Here is a 16,639-nt window from a genome sequence, read left to right as displayed (position 1 = left end):
ATTCCCACCTCGTGGTCACAAAAAAATGTTAAGTCCAGAGTGGCCTTCATGAGCTGCTACCACTGGACTTCCCACTGTTAATATTTCTCCCAAATTTTTCTGATCTACACTTCTTTTCAAAAGGAATACGACTCAATCCTGAAGGCCTGTTGCGGCCCTTATATGTAACTGAAGATCATACCTGTCTCCTATTTTCACCATAAAAGGTATTTTCACCATAAATGGTATTTTCAGAGGTTTTGATCCTTATTATTTAATCATTTGTAGGAGGCTCTTGGGTGGCACCCTGTAGGCCTGCAAGCCCCGTAGTTGCCCATCCTTGAAACTGAGGAGCCCAGAAACAGCGGCAGAGACATCAGTGGTTTATTGGACAGGGAATCTTACACATCCGAACTGAAAGGTCCTAGAGCAACAACCCACGGTGAATGGCAGACGGCAGGCAGGACTTAGCAGCCATATTCACTACTGGGGGAGAAGGAGGCTACCATTTATAGGGGGGAATTGACATCAGGTTGGCTCATCAGTTACCAGGGAAACCAGCAGCAGGGGCATGTCCCTCACAGCCCCTCAGGTTAACAACCATCACGAGGGCAGATATTTCCCTTTAATCAACTAGCAGGTGGAGCCACTCTGGCCTAAGGATTGGAGCAATCACCAACTGGAGCAGGGGGAAAACACATTCAGGTGAAACAGGCACTGGTCGAGCAGGGGATGTACAAAGGGCAAGAGAACAGCCATCTTGAATGGTCTGACCATACACTCCACCCCTACAGACCCTGCATGACCTTTATAACCTTGGTCTGCCCGTCTTCTGCGATATCCCTGGGGTCAGGTATGCAGAGGGGCACTGCAACCAAATACCACAAATGCAATACATTCCCCAGCATCTAAAGAGTATCATGAGTCCAAGAGGTGGGCAAACTTTGGAGCCAGGCATTTATCAGGTCAATTTTTCAGGGAAGTCCAGAGGAGGACGACAATGGCATCTTGCTGTAGACCCAGCAATCAGACTCATTTCTCAGTGAGATCACTGTTGTTGCCCAGTCGGGAACGATTCCCTTCGCTCTGACCAGGTACAGATGTTAAGATGTTTAACAGGCACAACAAGGGAAGATCATGACCATAATGCAAGATACAAGCAATAACAGCATTCTGAGATAACACCACCCCTGCCTGTGGGTTTTTTGTTTTTTTTTGCGGTACGCGGGCCTCTCACTGCTATGGCCTCTCCCGTTGAGGAGCACAGGCTCCGGACGCGCAGGCTCAGCGGCCATGGCTCATGGGCCCAGCCACTCCGCGGCACGTGGGATCCTCCCGGACCGGGGCACGAACCCACGTCCCCTGCATCGGCAGGCAGACTCTCAACCACTGTGCCACCAGGGAAGCCCCTGCCTGTGGTTTTTGTCCTGGTCTGCAGTAGCATATTGCCTATCTGCCCTCAGTCCCCAGAGCCAGTGCTGAATACTGGACAGGCGGTATAACAACAGACCACAGGGTTAATACAGTAGTGTCTTTCTCCAGTAGGGGGCCCGAATTAATTATCTTAGTAGTCTTAGATTTCACCTGTCTTCTACTCAGCCCCACCTGAGTCCCTTTCTAATTCTACTGGGGACTTACCTGCCCGTCCCAGGGCCATTTTATACTATGTTCCCCTCGGGGTAGATCCTGTGGCAAGGGCAGAAGTGAGTTATTATCCTGACCAATAGCTGGCAATGGTCCCAGTGGTCAAGAGTTGATGGTGTTGACTAGTTAGTTGCCTCTGGGTTAACATAGCATAGGCACTGGGACAACTGCTCCTGGGATGTTCATTTATAGCTCTTAGGGCTTGAGTTAGCCTTCTGGACCATATATTGAGAGAATGACATTTCCAGTCTCAACTGCTTGTTAAATAGTCCATTCCTCCTTTCAATTAGCCCAGCAGCAGTGGGGTTGTAGGGCAGGTGGAAATGCCAGCGTCTGTTATTTTAATCAGCCCATTCCTCAACTTCATGGCTGGAAAAGTGGATACCTTGGTCATTATCGATGTCCTTGGGGGTCCCTATGTCATGCACAGCTGACCTAGACCCTAAGTAATAGTTTTTTGCATTGCTCGACAACTTGGGTAGGCCTTTTGTAATATCTTCCACCTGTTGTAACACACTGTAGACTGTACATGGCTGTTCCATCACACAGTATCGTTGCTCTACCCCCTTCATAGCTGGGACCAGAAGCCCAAGGGTGCTCTGTTTTGCCATTGCCACAGGTCTCAACCATACCCTTCCAGGTAGCCAGCCACGTCCAATTCACAAGCCTGTCCCTGAGTTAGTATCCCTAAAGCCCATGCCTGTAATTATTTAGGGGTGGTGGGTCAGAGGTATGCTTTTCTTACCTAGCTAGATAACACCCAAGTATCTGATAGATAATCCAGCTCCTTGCAATTTGCCTGTATTCACCAGCCTTCTCCGTGCAGTTAGATGAGCCATGATTGCAGGACTGCTTTTTTTTTTTTTTTTTTTTGCGGTACGCAGGTCTCTCACTGTTGCAGCCTCTCCCATGCAGAGCACAGGCTCTGGACGCGCAGGCTCAGCGGCCATGGCTCACGGGCCTAGCCGCTCCGTGGCATGTGGGATCCTCCCGGACCGGGTCACGAACCCATGTCCCCTGCATCGGCAGGCAGACTCTCAACCACTGCGCCACCAGGGAAGTCCAAGACTGCTACTTTTAAACTGGAAAGAGACTCTGAGACTCTCAGGCCCCAGTGGTAGTGGACGGCCACCTTGGGATTACCACCCCCACCCCCCCACCAACTCTCTGTTCCCCGTCCTTATTTCCCGACATCTCAGCGCTCATGGGAGTTTCTTTGGCATCCTGCCTGGCTCACCAATTGTTGGGCTATACCCCACAGGCCTGCAAGACTCACAGTTGCCCAGCCTCAAGCCAAAAGAACAAGCCCAGAAATAGACACAGAGACATCAATGATTACTGGATAGGGGATCTTACAAGTCTGAAGCAAAACGTCCTGGGGCAACACCCTCATGGTATACAGCAAGCAGGACATGACTTTGCTCCTTTGCTCCTCAGAGGAGAAGGAAACTACTACCATTTATAGGGCGGGGGGGTGGGGAGCAATTGACATCAGATTGGCTCATCAGTTACCAGGGAAACCAGCAGCTGAGGCACGTCCCTCACAGCCTCTCAAGTTAATGACCATCACGAGGACAGATATTTCCCTTTAATTAACTAACAGGTGGAGCCATTCTAGCATAAGGATTAGAACAGTCACTAACTGGGGCAGGGGGTAAGCACATTCATGAGAGTAGGATGTAGGGGAAGCTGGTCGAGCAGGGGATGTACAGAGAGCAAGAGAACAGCCATCTTGAGTGGCCCGACTGTACAGAGGCAAAGGGGAAAATGGTGATTTATGCATCCAGGTTTATATATGGAAAATCCTTGTGCTGGTGACACACACAGTTACACAGAAAAATCTTATATATTAATTGCCTGCTTGCTATGATACAAGGCAAAACATAGTAAGTATCAAATAAATGATACAAAAAAAAGAGTGATGTCAAGAATGACACCAGGGAAAGCTTCATAAAGAGGGAGGTAGCATTTGATATGGGTCTTCATGAAAAGCCTGGTAGAAGGGAAGGATTTGGGGGCAGAAAGAATGCCTCCAAGGCACGGCTTGGGGAATTATGAGGCTAGCTTGGCTGAGAAGAAGGTGCATGCAGGTGAGTAGAGGGAGATACTATTCAAAGAAGCAGTTTATAATAATCCCAGCACTATTTGAGTTTTAAAGAGGATTACTAACCCTAGAAAGTTAGATGGTGACACACCCGGGTTGAAGATATATATATATATATTTTGTCTGCGTTGGGTCTTCGTTGCTGCGTGTGGATTTTCTCTAGTTGCAGCGAGTGGGGGCTACTCTTCATTGTGGTGCACAGGCTTTTCATTGCGGTGGCTTCTCTTGTTGCAGAGCATGGGCTCTAGAGCACAGGCTCAGTAGTTGTGGTGCTCAGGCTTAGTTGCTCCACGGCATGTGGGATCTTCCCGGCCCAGGGCTCGAACCCGCATCCCCTGCATTGGCAGGCAGATTCTTAACCACTGCACCACCAGGGAAGCCCCTGAAGAGATATTTAAAAGCAGCAGAACCTTCAAATGCTACCACATAGATAAATGTCTATTTTGACCAACTCTAAGATATCTGTTCACCCTTGAATTATATTTAAAAGTGAGTCTCTGACTGAAGCCAAAAAAAGCACCATTAAGCAGTGGATAAATGCAGTAATGAAAGCAAATGCAAATCTAACATGGACATAATTTTAATTTCTTCCCCTTCAGACTGAAAGCCCCATGAGGGTAAGGACAGCAGCTATTTTATTCAACAGTATTTATTAAGCATATACCACAATACCTGGTAATAGGCACTCAATACATAAAGGCTACATTGTGAATAAATAAATTCCCTAAGTGTAGTTTCTTAGCGTTCCAGTTCTTTCTCATACGTTTTATCATTTGTAATTTTTACTGGGATATATTAAAATATACACTAATTTGAAAGATCTTAAACTTGGAATTTTAAAACAATAACTTTTTTTCATCTCTCAAAATAGTTGCAGTCAGCCAGAGTCACAAAGTCAGAATTGGGACCTCACTGCTACAGGTAGTTATGCCAAAGAGATTTATATACTCTCTTAAAACTCTTCTTTTTAACCTTCAAAGTGAAGGATTTTCCTTTGTGAAAACTGTGCACGTGAACAGATGTACTCTGGAGAAACAAAATTTGATCAATATTGGCCAGAGAGCAAAGGGATTCAGACCCGAATGATTTCCTCATGTGACCACTGCATATCAGTCACAGGTGACAGCAGTGACTGCTCTGCTGTGGCAGAGAGCTCTACTGATTTCCGTTAGACATGCTTCCACTAAAATAGATTAATTCTTAGTTATCCGAATCTGATTTGGGCACAACCTTAGCAGGCTAATTTTCAGCCTATGGGAATAAGGTCATAGTAATTTTCAGATCATTTAATGGAAGAGAAACCAGCAAAGATAAAAGAAAGACACCACACCAAGAGGCTACCAATGGCAAACATTTCCTTCCTCTCTGGTCCATGAAACATCATCTGATTAGGGTTTATTTTAAAGGCATAATTTCCCTGATAATTACTAGCGGTATAGTTTTCAGGGTGTATAATTTACCATTAGAAAAAATGTCACTGGAACGAGGTGAATTAAACCTTTGCTTTCCATCACAGTCTAGCACTGGTTGCTCTAGTTGCCTGTGATTTGAAGCAGTGTTCTTGAGCTATATTTTACTTCCAAAGAAATATAGTATGTTTTAGAGCAAACAGTAAACAGAAAGGAAAATTCCAGTGAGAGCTTGATTTTTAAGGAAGTAATAAGTGGTGACTACTTTTCTTCACTTTATTTCTTATATTGAAACGGCTATGCTCAACTGCATAACCAACTTGGCTCAAACACACACATATTTATTAAATTCATGCATGGCTTCTAGAGGCATTTTGTCCAATACTGAACACAAAATAATGAAGATCTTGATTCTTGGTGCTATGTCATGTTGGTACCATGTATTCCTGATCTGAGGCAATGAGGACAATTCACCTCTGTGATATTCTTCCCCCAAACTCATAATTCCAATTTCATCCTGAGAAAACATCAGGCAAATCTAGATTGGAATTTATTTTACAAAACACCTGACCCATTCTTTTTAAAATTGTCAGAGTCATGAAAAATAAGGAAACATTGATAAACTGTTGCAGACTGGATCAGGATAAGGAGACATGACAACAAAATGCAATGTTGTGTCCTGAACTGGATCTGGGAATAGAAAAGGGACATGAGTGGAATATCAATAATGTCTGTTGTTTACTTAATAGTATTATACCAATGTTAATTTCTTGGTTTTGATAAATGTGCCATGGTCATGTAGGATGTTACTATTAGGGAAAACTGTATTATCTTTGTAACTTCTCTTACTGTAGCTCTTTGTAAATCTAAGATTATTTGGTCAAACATTATTCCGGGTGCTTCTGGATGAGGCTGACATTTGAAGTGGTAGACTGAGTAAAGCAGACTGCCTTCTCTAATGTGGATGGGCCTCATCCAATCAGTTGAAGGCTGAATAGAACAAAAAACTGACCCTCCTGGGAGAAAGGAGAATTCCTCCTTCCTGACTGCCTTTGAGCTGGGACATTGTTGTGGTTGTTTTGTTGTTCCTGACTTTGAACTCAAAGTGAAACTCTGGCTCTTCCTGAGCCTTGGGCCTGCCTGCATTCAGGCTGGAACTATACCATTAGCTCTCCTGGTTCTCAGGCCTTTGAACTTGGATTGGAAATATGCCATTGACCCTAAGAGGTCTCCAGCTTGCCAGCCAACTCTCTCTGCCCCTCTCAGGATTTGTCAGCCTTCATAATCACATGTGCCAATTCCTGATAATCAATCTCTCTCTCTCTCTCTCTCACTCTTTCTCTCTCTCTCTCTACATCCATTTGGCCCTATTTCTCTGGGACACTGGGACACCCTAACTAACACATTGATGCATACCATTGTAGTTTGTTCATTTACTTTTCTGTATAGAATATGTTCATCTAGGAGCTCCAGTGGTACAATTGGTTAGTGTGCCATACTTTTACAGAATATATTTACCTATTTTAATATTGATAGGTATTCATTTTGTTTGGGATTATTATAATACCAATTTGGGGATTATTATAAATAATACTGATATGGACACTCCTATACATATGTCCTTGTACACAGGAGCATAAATTTCTCTTGGGTATAAAACTAGGAAGAAGATTCCTGCCAGATCTGTAGAGTCAGCACAACTGTAGTTTTTTCAAAGCTCAGCAAAAAGGGCTTCCCTGGTGGCACAGTGGTTAAGAATCTGCCTGCCAATGCAGGGGACACGGGTTCGAGCCCTGGTCTGGGAAGATCCCACATGCCATGGAGCAACTAAGCCCGTGCGCCACAACTGCTGAGCCCGCACTCTAGAGCTCGCAAGCCACAACTACTGAGCCCGTGTGCCGCAGCTACTGAAACCCACTCGTCTAGAGCCTGTGCTCCTCAACAAGAGAAGCCACCACAGTGAGAAGGCCGTGCACCACAATGAAGAGTATCCCCCGTTCACCGCAACTAGAGAAAGCCCGTGAACAGCAATGAAGACACAATGCAGAAAAAAAAAAAAAAAAAAAAAACCTCAGCAAAAAAAGAAAAAAATTTAAGAAATTGACATGCTTATTCTAAAATATATATGAAGTTCAAAAGATTAAGAATAGCCCAGTTTTTAAAAAGAAGAATAGAGTTGGTGGAATTAAACTACCTGATTTTGGGACTTATTATAAAGCTACAGTAAACAAGATAGTGTACTATTTGTATCAAGATGGACAAATAGATCAATGCAACAGAATATAGAGCCTGGAAATATACCCACACCCAAGATGCAAAGCAATCCATGAAGAAAAGACAGTCTTTTGATAAATGGTGCTGGAACAATTGGATACCCACATGCAAAATAATGAACCTTGACTCATATAATATGCATAATTTATCTTGAAATAGACCATAGAACTAAATGCAAGAGCTAAAATTATAAAACTTCTAAAATCTCAATTACCTTAGGTTTGATAAAGATTTCTTATATACAACACAAAAAGCACGGTATCTAAAAGAATAAAATCAGTAAATAGGCCTCAAAATTTAAAACTTTCACTCTTCAAAAGATGCTCTTAATACAATGAAAAGGCAAGCCACAGAACTTGGGGGGAAAATTTCCTAGCAATTTCATTCCTAGGTATATACCTAAGAGTCTAGATTATAAATGACCACATACAAGAATGGTCATGGGGCTTCCCTGGTGGCTCAGTTGTTGAGAGTCCGCCTGCCGATGCAGGGGACACGGGTTCGTGCCCCGGTCCGGGAGGATCCCACATGCCGCAGAGCGGCTGGGCCTGTGAGCCATGGCCGCTGAGCCTGTGTGTCCAGAGCCTGTGCTCTGCAGCGGGAGAGGCCATAGCAGTGAGAGGCCCACGTACCACAAAAAAAAAAGAATGGTCATGGCAGCTTTACTCATAATACCTTCAAACTGGAAATAATCCAAATACCCATCAGTGGAAGAATGGATAAATATATACATGATCTACTAATTTTACTCTTAGAATTGCATCCTAAGGAAACAATGAAGAATAGGCAATGTCTTGATAGAGGCTGCTCCATCAACCTATATTCAGGAATGAAGATAACTTGGTACAGGGCCATATTGGTTTGTAGCCTGAGAAACTACACCGAGGTGTTATAATCTACCGAGATGTTGAGGCTATTAACATAGCATAATTTAGCCTAAACTGATTTATATATAGAAATTGGTACCTAGAAATACAGCGCTACCCTAATAAAAACCTAAGCTAATTTGTAATGAGGTGGATAGAGCTAGAGTCTGTCATACAGAGTGAAGTAAGTCAGAAAGAGAAAGACAAATACTGTATGCTAACACATATATATGGAATTTAAGAAAAAAAAATGTCATGAAGAACATAGGGGTAAGACAGGAATAAAGACACAGACCTACTAGAGAATGGACTTGAGGATATGGGGAGGGGGAAGGGTAAGCTGTGACAAAGTGAAAGAGCGGCATGGACATATATACACTACCAAACGTAAGGTAGATAGCTAGTGGGAAGCAGCCGCATAGCACAGGGAGATCAGCTCGGTGCTTTGTGACCGCCTGGAGGGGTGGGATAGGGAGGGTGGGAGGGAGACGCAAAAGGGAGGGGATATGGAAACATATGTATATGTATAACTGATTAAATTTGTTATAAAGCAAAAAAAAAAAAAAAAAAAACCTAAGCTATGTGACATTGGTTCAGGGGCCAGCCTGTGCGTGGTGAGGAAGCTTTGTTAATGGAGTCTGGAAAGATGACAATATATGCATTGGTAAAACATTTGATAAAACTGTTGCATGCACTAACTTGGAAGACAGTTAATGTGTTGAGTGATCTTTAGAATTCTGCATAGAGGTTGGTAAACAAAATTAGTGGTACTCCTTCTTTCCTATATACTACAAGACAGAGATTAATTGGTTTAAGGAAAAAGAGTAAATTTGCAATCAGAGATGAGAGGGAATGGAATTGAAAGATTCATTTGTTTCTCTTCCCCAAAAGTAAAAGGCAAAACTAAGAGGGCATTTGACCTACAAAAAGACAAATAAAATTCATCTCACTCCGAGGACCAAATCAAATGTGACCATAATGTCCTTTGTTAAAATTTTCGAATTAAGAAGGAGTCCTTTCATTTGGATGAAATAGCTCATGGATAAGAGATTAAAGGCATGAATCTACCCCACCTCCAAGAAACCTGATTAGCTCAAGTCACCTGTAATTAAGTTTAGAGAAAGAGGCATGTCTTGAAAAGAATTGCAGATGAGTCTAGAGGCACATGAAGCTGCTAGAATCAAGTAAATTAAATAGCCTTATTCTGAGAGTATTGTATTAGTTGAGACTAAATACGATTGTAGCTGTTCTTGACTAAAAATTACCCTTGGGGTCCCGAGGATTCCATGTAGAGAAAGTAGGCTGAGAAAGCTTTTTAGTCCCAAGGAGGACATACTCCAATGTCCTCTTCAATTGTGGCCAAGAAGGATATTGGGGAAAGAAAATCTTTCCAGAGAGTAGAGCCAAGAGCCACGGAGGATGACAGACTGGGAGCTTATTCTCTGGGAACAGAAGAGGGGTTTAATCAAGGAGTATTCTCATCCTCAGAGTAGGGGTGGTTCTTGAAACATTGACTCAATGTGATTTCAGAATTGCTTCATGCCTCTCATTATTTCCCTTTCTTCTTGAAAGGAAATATTTGTTGTAATTAGCCTCGCTGTCTTCCATCACTGAATTGTGGATGTGAATTGCGGTGTCTCTTGAGAAAGAGAAACCATACTCAGACCTGACATAGTAAAGACAATCACAAAATTGTTTACTTTCATCTTGACGCTACTCCTGGACTTTTGGATTTTTCTCCTCTGGGAGAGAAATGAGTACATTTTGTGTGCAGTAGGAAGGGAAGCAAATATTTGTGAATAAGTTTGGAGACTGTGCTAGATTGTATTTTGTACTATTCTTCATTTGCTGTCTTTCCCTGTGGGAGGATTATATATCCCTCTCTGATGACCTAAACTTGGTCATGTGGCTTGCTTGGGACGATGAAACATGAGCAGAAGATTTAATAGCCATCAATGGTTCTCTTGTGCTCTTTTTTCCCTCTGCCATGAATTCAGCTATATCCAGATGGGAGTACTCCATCAACCTGGGTCTTGGTGCAAAGATGACATGCAGCAGAGCTCCAGCCAACACTGGACTTGTTGCAGAAATCAGAAATAAACCTTTGTTCTTATAAGCCTCTACGTTTTTGAAGCTTTTGTTACCTCAACATAATTTTGCCCAAGCTGACCAATATGGCTTTTCTCTCCCTCTTGGAGTTTTGCCAAAAATACTGACCTTTTGAAAGATGTCCTTGAGCATTTATTTGAGATGTGAGTTTCTAATGTAGTCTCACCCCCACCAAACAGGTGTTTCAGCTGTTGCTTGGGAGCACGAGTCACTCTATTGTGTCACAAGAATAAGTGCCAACATGTCATGTTGGGGGAACTAGACTTGCTTTCTTGTGTTCCTGTGAGATCACTGAAGTTGGGGAGAGACCTGTGGAAGCTGAGCTCAGCGGGTTTCCACTTGGGCTTGGGATCAGGATGTATTCCTATGGAACTGCGCAATAGAGAAAACCCTACTTTAAGAGATGAGAAGGACAATCAGCATAATACCTATGCTTGTTTTGAGCTGGAAAACTGAAGTCACTCTCATGGTGTCACAGACACTCACAAGGCTTGAATCCCTAAGAGGAATCGAGGAAGCCTGTATCGCACGCAGAGCTAGTTCCCTGTTAATTGGTTTCTAAACTCCCACTAAAAGTATATATTTATCATTCTCAGTCAGATAGCCCTTGTGGAGTCCATTGGCCTTCCATTGCAGTGAGACTTAGAGTGTAACTGAGCTAAAAGATGTCAGAACTTTTACCCAGAAAAGGAACAAAAACGACTTTGCTTGTCTGACTAAATTGGGAGGAGGGCTGGATTCCTGAGAAATCTGTTTTGTAGAATGTTTCTGAAGTGAAAACGTGTACTTTACGAAGCATATTATTGAAGTGAATTGTTATAATAATAACACCCATGGTTTAGTGGTTGGGGGCGGGGGTGGAGCGAGAGATCCTGGAGCCACACTGCTCAGGTCAGCTCGACCACTTACCAGCTGTGTGATTGACTCAGGATGGGCTCCTGGGAAACAGGCTCCAAAGCAGAGATTTCCCTGGTCCAGGTGTGGTGTGCTGGAGATCACCACTTGTGAGGGAGTGAGGGGAAGAGAGGTGAGTGGAAGTAAATGTTGGATTATGATGTAGTTGCACAAGAGACCTCAGCTTGTCCCCATGGGGAGCTCTAGAACTGGAATGGCCTTTCAGAAATGTCCTGAATTGAGGTAAGGGACGTTGGATGTGGGTTGTCCCTGAAGATGGGAATAATCTTGGATGAGAGCAGCTCCCTGTAGCCAAAGGAAGTTTCTGGGGAGGGATTCACCTGTGACTGTCAGCAGCCAACACACCTGGAATGAGAACCTGTGTCCTGAAGGAGAGCTGGGAAGTGCATCGCAGCACTGCACTTACCGCGGGCAATCCCTAACTTCTCCAGCCCTTGGTTTCTATGACTATAAAATGGGAGAAATAATAGTACCTCTCTCACTGGTTTGTTATGAGAACAAATTAATATTCGTAAAGCATCTGGAGCATTGCCTACCACACAGTGAGGCTACATATATGATTGTTAAATAATTAATTGTCCAGTGGATGTGGTCTGGGACTACGGTTTAGCAAATAGTTAGGGAAGTTTTATAATTAGTCTATTAACTGTTTCTATGAGGATGGTCACCCTGAAAGTGCTTTGATATGTTTGAAATCAGTTAATGCTGAAATAGTTTAGAAGTTCTGCATGAAAATCTTAAGCATTAATTTGCTAGGAATCTACATGTTAGCAATCATGCAAATATAAAATTTATCTCAGGCTTTAGTCAAATGATCACAGATTTTGAATTGCTGGAATATGAATCAAAGAAGTATTATTTCTGAAAGGAGCTGTACTAAATATTTTACATACCTTAACATCTTTTCTTATGCCTCATTCCAACCACCTTAAGAGTTAGATACTATACTGTTATTACTTCTAATTACAGATGGGAAACTGAGACTCAGAAGGTTTTGCAAGGCTGGAATTCAAAGCTGACTCCAAAGCCTCGATGCTTAACCACTGTACTCCACTTCCTTCCCTATAAGTCACCCACATACTCAGCTGTTCTAGGAAGTCTTTGAAATATGTTTGATCTCTTAAGCATTGCACTAAGCCTGCCAGTGTTATCCTTCACAAAGCTTCATAAATAACTCAACAGCATCATTTTGCAGCTTCTTAATGGAAGACTCAAGCCTCCTATCTCAGATAATAAATAATTAATATCTTGAAATGTTAAACCTAACTTGTTTTCATAATGAAGATGTCAGCTTGCATGGTATTCTAGAAGCACTATATAAAAAGACACTTTTTGTATTAAATTGCATATTTAGTATGAGGATATGTATCGTGGCATCAAAAACATACTCAGCACTTTTCTAATTATAGCTGCTAATCACAGTCTCACCCTTCAAAAAGCTGCTCCTTTAAAAACAGCTTATATATAGTCACTCATCCACTAAGTCATAGTTACTTGTGGCTCTGCCCAAAGTTAGCAATTGTGTCTGCCAGTTGAGAAACCTAATCAATCATTGAAGCTCCACTGTGGCTAATGCTCAACTGATGCACCCCCTTGATAATTCTCTCACTGAGTCTCAACATTTGAAATAACCTCACTAAGCTCAATTTTTACCAGGCCAGCCTGACATTCAAGGTCGGGTGAAATAGGGTAAAAGAAGACAACAGCACTGCAGATGCTGGAGAATGGCTTGTTTTCAAAACAGAAGATATCACCGTGCTTCTGCACCTTTCAACATCCATTCTTTCCACCCCTTGACACCAATCCCAATTTGTTTAGATAGTAGACTGAGATACCCTGGGTTCAGGAAGGAAAAACCCAACCCCAGCCTAGCCCCAGATGATGTTGATCAAATTCCTTTTAGACAGTGGTTGATCTAAATGTGGGGAGTAATTCAGATCTACCCAATGAGACACAGGGGAAGTCTGCTGGGCAGAGCTCCCCTTCCCAAATGTGAAGGCGAAGGCTGGCTAAGAGAGAGCCCTTAGCCTGTCTACCTGCTTCTTCCTGCTTTGATATGATGACTGAAAGTACAACAGTTCTCTCGTGAATATGAATGAAACAACAAAGAGAATCACAGAGATGCCAGCCCTGACAGCATCTAGACACTGAACAAAAGCCAGAAGCTGCTTAACCCCAGACTATTTAAGCCAAAGTTAAAAATTTTCCGTTCTTCCAAATACATTGCTGACAGATACTGTCTTCCCACACTTCTCTCCACATTTTCTCTCTCACTCCTACTTCCCAACATTCTTTCAGCCTCCTTTTGTCAAGGGTAATCTCATTTGTCAAGGGTAATCTCATTTGCATGTGTTTCTCTAACATTTTTTGATGTCCTATGTTATTTCTATGGGTTGGTTCTGAATGTTGAAACCAATAAATAGTGTTTCCATTATTATGACTGTGGTTAATATTCTAATGTTAGCATGATGGCTATTTTTTTAGAATAATATTTAATAAGAAAATAATAATAACAATAAACAAAGCTATGGGGAGTATTCCCCTCTATGACTTACATGGAAGGAAGTCCACAGAATCCACAAATCTCGTCTCAGCTCAAGGCACTGTGGACATTCTGCAAAGCACAGAGTTAGGCCCTTAGCCAGGGCCTATACAGGTCCAATACGTTCAGACATTTGGTATGATGGCTGTGTTAATATTCTAGTAGAGCCAAGTAGTGGGGTATAATTACAAATTCAATATAATTACTTACATCTGAGCCACTCATAGGAGAATGTCAAGTTCAAGTAAATTCTCTTTTCTTCCATTCCATCAAGAGTTCAAAACAAGTCTACTACATATTTGGAGTATTTACTCCTCATACAGTATTTATTTTTCCTGAAGTTTCTGATTGCTTTTGTTTTCTATTTGGGAAAATAAACACATGCCTTCTTCACCATATCCCCAATGTCTTCCAGATTCTTACTCTAAGAATCTAGTGTATTCTTTTCCTTGATGTCTTCTAACTTCTATTCCAATTGGGACTGGTTTCTTAATTTTTAGACCATGACTTTCTTGTGCAACTTTTCTTTTTCTAGAGCTTTCTAATTGCCCTTTTTTTTTTCAATGCCTTTATCTTACACTCAAGTTTTCCAAGTTTCCAGTCATTTTAACCATTCCATGGAGTACTTTTTTAATGTTCTCTCCCAAAGCCCTCTGTCCTTTCTCATTAGTTTTCATTGGTCTCTAGGCCTGATGTAGATCTGTTATTCTGTGACTTGACTATTCAGTAAGGTTGGATCAATTGCTTTTTGGGACCTTGACTCTTTGTCTCAGTTAAATCCCTCACAGCGAGGTACCTTCTTAAGTAATTTTCTAGAAGCAGGTGAACAGAAGATAAACTGTTTGGAATTTGATGATTTCTAAATATTTTATTCTGCCTTACACTTGATTGATGGGCTAGTTGGGTCAAAAATGTTCAGTTTAAAATTATTTTCCTCCAGAGTTTTTTAAAAACATTGCACTAATGTCTTCTAGCCTCCAGTTTTGCTGTTGAAAAGCAAAATTGCTGTTGAAAAGAACCTTGGTTTTTATTTCTCTGTATGTGGCCTCTTTTTCTGGACAATTTAAAGATATTCTTTTATTCTTGTGTTCTGAAATTTTTATTCTTGGTAATCTGAAATCCAACAGTGCTATGCACATATATTTTAAATTATTTGTTCAGAGTTGTTCAGATTTGTATATGAAGATATGTAACAACCTTCATTTCTGAGAAATTTTATTATATATTGGTACCCTATACATTTTTTTGTCTATTTTTCTTTTATTTTTGATTCTATATTTTGAAATATCTCACAGGCTTTATCTTCCAACTATTCTTTAATTCTTTTAAGATTTGGAATGGTATTTTAAATTTCCAAGTGTTACCTTTCATTCTTTGATTATTCTATTTTAAATGATCCTGTTCAAATTTTGTACAGGTGTTTTCTCAAATGTAAAACAAATTAGAATGATTTTTCTCAAGTTATCTCCCAGTCTTTAAAATGCTTATTTTCATAGGATTGATCTTTTCCATTAATCTCAGTCTTTCTCAGTAACCCTTAAAGGATTTCTTCAAACATTTTGTGATTCTTATTGTCTATACATATCTACAGGGTGCTTTATGTCTGTGGGTGAGTCTTGTTGACTCTCAGGCCTTGCCTGAGTATACAGAAAGATAATTATTCATTAATGTCAGATGAGGAGAGTTTTTTTAACAGGAGCTCCCAATTTTTCCCAAGGGAATTTGTTCTGTTATCTTAGAGAAAAACCCTCTTTTTTTTTTCAATTTAAAGATAAGAGCTTGGTATTAGGCTTATTAGCAAGCAGAAGCGGGAAAGGGGATATACACACACACACACACACACACACATACACACACACACAACCTGTTAATATCCATTCTCAGCCCTCCACTTCCCATTCCCATCCTTGGTCCTACCTGCAACATCTGAGTCTGAGCCTTGCTGAGATTCTCCTGGCTGTCTATCTATGACCTTAGTGCAGGCTGCTTCACACGTGTTCTAGGCTGCAGCTTCCTACAGTCTGCTTCAGCATCCAAGCTTGCATTTACCTTTCATCATTAGAATTTTGTGGGAGTTTCTGGTCTACCTGTGCTACCTTCCATATATATATTTTTTTATTCCTTTACAATCACTTTAATGGCATTTTAGAGAAGAGAAGTCTTAGTTCACTAATACGCACAAAAGTCAGTTTTACATTAAAATAAAATGATCCTGGAAGCAAGATAGAGAGTATATATTTTCAACAGGCAAACCTAGAGGAAGAGGCACCCGTGGGAGTCTAGTTCACTAATCCAAGTAACAGATGATGGAGTCTAAACTAATGTAGTGGCCATGAAGGTATTTATAAAATGTTAATTATTTAGATCTACTAAGGAGATAAAACAGAACTAGTGATTCACTGAATGAATGAAATAAGGAAGAGGCAGGAATTACGGATGACATTTAGGCCTCTGGCTCGAGCAACTATGTGGCTGATGGCACCACTTTTTGACATAGGGAACAAGAAAGAGTACGTTCTGGTGAAATAGGTGGATGGTTCATTTGGGGTATGTTAACATGTGTTATTTAAAGAAAAATATTCCAAAATCAGTTGCATATATAAGTCAGAAGCTCAGGAGAGCAATCTGGGCTGAAAGTGCAGATTTGGTAGTTATCCACACGCAGATGCTATTTACTGCGTACCAATGGTTCTTTTTCATCCCTCCTATTTGCTCCCCCGACCCTCCCCCCTCCACCCCACCACCATTCTCTGATTATAAATTAAGACTGAACTGAAATTTCCTAGAGGGTTGTAAA

The sequence above is a fragment of the Mesoplodon bidens genome (assembly GCF_964165515.1).
Source record: "Mesoplodon bidens genome assembly, chromosome: 1".
NCBI classification, from domain to species: Eukaryota; Metazoa; Chordata; class Mammalia; order Artiodactyla; family Ziphiidae; genus Mesoplodon; species Mesoplodon bidens.
This window is presented reverse-complemented; position numbering follows the sequence as displayed.